Consider the following 4923-nt stretch of genomic DNA (forward strand, 5'->3'; position numbering starts at 1 on the left):
GCAGCAGAGTTTCTTAACCTATGAAATTAAAAAAAAAATGATTACACAGCAATGACCAATATTTGTAGCTGATGTTTTTACATAAATATTTGAAAATAAATATTGACCAGTATAACAGCAGACCCAGTGGTGAAGAAGATTGACAAGAATGGCTCGGACAAGGGTAGCTAGTCTTAGCCTACTCGGTGAAAACTGACTAAAAAACTTTTTTTATTCAGTTTTATTTTAACTGAAAACAAGAATCTTGGCATAAATAACATTTTTATTATCCACGTAAAACAATTGCACATTTGTGCTAGCTCAACCTACTGGATGCATTCAAAACAAATTTGTAAGTGCTGTTCCAATTGCTACTTTCAATTTCACACAGAAAAAAAGGCAGATATTTGACGTCCTGATGCTTGACATGAAATGACATGATTGACGGAAAAAAAAAAACAGGAGACGATGTCAATAACAAACGCGGTCAGCGGCATTACTCTATAGATAGTCTCCATGTCACTCACACATGCCATGTGCTGTCAGCCACAGGGCCATCTCACCTCTGCCACGAACACCGCACAGACAGTGACGGTTCATCACCAATAAAATATTCTCCACCACTTGTGGGTAAGACAAAAAATAATGATGAGCCTCAGTATGAAGTATGAAGAAATAAAGGAGTGTGGCGTGTGACAGGGATGAGGGGATCGAAAATGACAGCTTCTGAAGAAGACAACTGAAGATCATCAATGACTTCAGTGATCACTGGTCAATACTGAAATCGAGATCACTTAACTCTGGAGACAGATTGCATTGGTTGCACACGATGAACAGCGAATGTGATATTTTCTCATATTTCTGTTTTATTCACACTGACTTTTTAAACATCCATGTAGGGCAAACGCAACCGAAAGTCTTCCGAAAACAGTGGGGAATCTAGGCGAATCTAAGTTTTTGGTGTTGATTGCAGAAATTATTATCAAAATTAATCACAATAAATGAATCGCAATAAATTGATCGCAATAAATTCATTGCAATAAATTCATTGCAATAAATTAATTGCAATAAAATTGCTGGACTCACTACTAATGGCCCTATGACATTTGTCTCATCACTTTGAGGCAGATCAATTAGAGACTCAGTCTTCCAAAAGTGTGGGAATCCAGGCAAAGTTTCTGGTGTTGATTGCAGTTGTAATCAAAATTATCCTCGAAATGGACTGCAATTAATTAATTGCACTTCCCTTCAGTCAGTAATTAATGCTATTGACACCAAGCTGCTGCTCAGTTCTGGACTCAGTTCTGACCAGCACTAAGTGCCAAACGCACATTCACGTCTGTCGCATCACTCTGAGGCAGATAAATGAAAGCCCGACAGTCAATCCCCAGCACTCCGTGTTATTACCATGCCTGGTTCATGACGCACTTTTGTGCTTTGAACATGGCAGCCTAGTTACTATAGCTGGATAATCACACATGATTCACTTTTTTTTTTGTCCCTCACGGGAGGCCCGTGCTGTCCAAACATGTCTTTATTTTTAGCAATGTCTTTTTTTTTCTGGTTTCTGGTTGCAGAACTCCCAGTAATACGTCTTTGCACACTGGAAAATACTTCCTGTATTTCTCAAGAGAGGTTGACACGGTTCCTGCCGGGAGTGCTTGTGATTATGTGTTTTACCTTTTAGGTTGTTAAAAATAAATGCAAGAAGTTAGTGTGTTCAAATGCACCTTACTACAGCGGCTATGGTATTTGGAGATCATTGAAATTCAAGTCAGACAGGCCCCGGCCAATGGAGACTCATATCTGAAGAGGGATAAAAACCTGCGTAAAATACATAAAACTGAAATACAATAAAAAATCTTAATAACTGAATATTGTCTTGTCCCTGTAGTACATACTGATACAAGAACAAATTATTTCATATTTTTTTTCTCCTAAACCCTAACAGAGACACTTTTCAGAGAGAAAATTTTTTTCATATTTTTTTCTAAACCCTAACAGAGACACTTTTCAGAGACGTTAAAACTAAAATTGGGGGAGGTGGACGTTTTAACCCAGGTCATGTGACTCTGAACAAACAACTCTGTTTTCCAGATATTGGACTGCTCGCTGTGTGATAACTTCCTTATTATTTTCTGAGGGAATTCGCATCTATTATGCTGGGGGTTTGGAATTTTTTTATCCGCAAATATGGAGACCGCCGTTGACGTCACGTATTTCGCTGACTCACTACTAGAAAATCTGCAGCCCAAAACATTTGGTATTTATCTGGTAAAAAAAAAAAATGTTTTTTAGAACTTCACATTACTTTTACCAGTTTGTAAACTACACTACCAGGAATAAAAAATAAAATCTGGACTAAAACAGTGGACATCCCATCTAACCACTAGTGTTTGTCCCTCTTGTCCATTTGCGACATTTTTGCGTAGTGTATGAGAGTGTATGAGAAACACACTGCTTTGAATCTATGAACTGGAATATGTCCTGGGATTCACGTGGACAATGTTCAGTAGACAGACTGCATCACGAATTAAATCCAAATTTGCCACACTGGACTGTATGCTGCAAGGAGGCCAGGAGACACTGTCGGGCTGAGGAGGACAAGCTAATTACACACTGCTACAGACATTACCACAGACACCTACTTGAGTAGGCTGGAGGCCAGACGGCAGCACAACCATGTAAAACAGAAGTATTCTGGCATTACTGCCTTCAGGCACTTGAAGAATGGAGTCAACAGTTTTTGTTTTTTTCTAAGACTCAGCTCTATGTCAGCTCTGTGTTGTTTACATGTATAACAAAGGATGTTTACATGTATGGAAATTTGAGCATGTGACTGTGCACTTAAAAGGTCAATATAGCTCGGTCCTACATTTTTATGATTACTATTCACTACTGGTATTAATTACTGGTATTACTCTTTTAATTACTATGAATTTATAGTATTTTATTAATTCATTTTTAAGAATTCTACATATATTAATGACTTGTTTTTGATTAATATTTCATATTTATTTATATTACTTACTATACTACTGATTTATTTTGACGCATTATTTAAGCATTATACTGTCAGTTTTTATGAAAAATATCATATTTGGTGTTTACTACGTGCAATAAATGCGATATGTTTCCAATCGCAGTAAATAGCCGTGATTTCAATATCCACCAATGAAATCACTGTATGATTATACAGATATCAAAGTATGATTTTTGAGCCAAATTGACTAGCCCTTCTGCCTGACATGGTGCGCAGTGATACCGGAGCTCCACAGGGGACCGTACTCCCTCCACTCCCATTTGCCTTACTCTCAGTAGATCTGAGTTTTTGTGCAAGTTTCCGGATCACTGAGCATCCTGAGCAAGGATGTTGACATCTGAGTTTTTGTTCTGTGCACGTTTCCGGATCACTTCCACTGAGCATCCTGAGCAAGGATGTTGAGGTGACTAAAGGTACTGTATCTAGGTGTTCGCATCAACGCTGAACCTCGCTGGAGGGTCAGCAGTCAGGCTGTCTACAAAATGTGTATAGCGTGACTCTACTTCCTGAGGAAGCTGAAGGAACCTTTACCGTGTGCGGTAAAATCCTGGAGGTCTTCCAACAGTCAGTCGGCCAGCACCATTTTCTATTGTTCTGTCTGCTTGGGGAGAAAACTGCAGAAGAGCAAGACACCCAACAGACTCCTGTCAAACATGGACTGCTATCATTCAGTCCATAACACCCTGAACAGGAAATGGAGCACATTTTTGTTGCCAGCATTCCTCTTTGACCCTAAAATGACATTTCATCATCGTCCAGTAATACTCCGTGTTTTTTCAATATCCAAAAGTGTCTATCGTTGTCTCATCTTTAACTGTGCCATGTTGCTGTGACAAGGAACAATGAACAATGAACTCCCCGTTTTGGGATCAATAAATACATGCATCCGTCCATCAATCTATCCATATAATGTGTCCAATAAGAGATGTCCAAAATGGATTTGGGTGTTGAGAAAGACAAAGCGACCTACTATTGTTGGGCAGAAGGTTTACTGACTGAGAGTAACAAACTTCATTTTTTTAAAAGTCAAGTGACTATTAGAACAGCAGGGCACAGGGACTCTTCATATTCCGCATGTGCACGACGAAAAACACGAGCAGCAGCTTCGATAGAATTTGAATTTTAAAGGGTCTCTTGTACATGTGGGCAGCGTCTGTTTGAAAGGCAGCAATTTGCATCCATTGAAACATTAAATTGTGAGTGGGAACAAGCTAAAATTAGACGCAGCAGTCCCGGAGCTGTTGTTGTGTGAGGGGATAATGCCAGGCTGTGGGAAACAAGCTCCCATTACTTGCATAAGCTGGAGCTAGTAGACAGACTATTACAAAGCTAAACGCAACCGTAGGGCCTTTATTTCGGTTAGTTGATGTTTATATACTCTATTCTCTATACGTTTAAAGTCTGATAATCTATTTAGTGTCCAGTGTTTATCGGCGAAATCTTTGAATAAAACATGACTCTCCAAATGCCCTCCATGATCGTAGATTACAGAAAAAGCAGACGTCGCTGTCTGTTCTGCAGTCTACATTCGCAGGGTGGTGTCAACCACATGCGGTGATGCTGCGAAACTGACACTCTCGCATTACTCCCTCCTTACTGTTTTCTTCTTATTGTTTTTGTGAACTCTGAACTTTTTAAATGTAATTCCCCAATTACATCAATTTGTGGTAATGCCATTTGTGGCTATAGAAATGGCAAAGGCAGGACTGATGTTTAACTTTGTTGTTGTGGTCAAACTTTCCTTTTCATGCTTAATTCACCAATGAGAAGAGTGCACACATATCTGTCTGGTACCGAGCTGTGTAAGTGCTGCTGTGAGCTTTGTCTTCTCCTGCAGACACCAAACATGTCTGGGAGTAAGGGTTAGGGTTAGGGTTAGGGTTAGGGTTGGGGTTGGGGTT

At 39.4% G+C, this 4923-nt stretch overlaps 1 protein-coding gene across 3 annotated transcripts in view; it reads right to left on the reverse strand.

The window, feature by feature from the left end:
• The window catches only part of LOC103399967 (uncharacterized protein C1orf21), a 43539-nt gene that overhangs the window by 19733 nt on the left and 18883 nt on the right, over positions 1-4923 (reverse strand). The window contains exon 1 of one of the 3 annotated variants that reach the window (XM_025054050.1): positions 1710-1912. The exons of the other annotated variants lie outside the window; for them this stretch is intronic. The gene's annotated coding sequence lies outside the window, so the exon portion shown is untranslated. Of the gene's footprint in view, positions 1-1709; positions 1913-4923 lie in introns of those variants that run through there. 3 annotated transcript variants of the gene reach the window in all.

This window comes from Cynoglossus semilaevis, chromosome 2, assembly GCF_000523025.1.
Source record: "Cynoglossus semilaevis isolate Cse_v1.0 chromosome 2, Cse_v1.0, whole genome shotgun sequence".
NCBI classification, from domain to species: Eukaryota; Metazoa; Chordata; class Actinopteri; order Pleuronectiformes; family Cynoglossidae; genus Cynoglossus; species Cynoglossus semilaevis.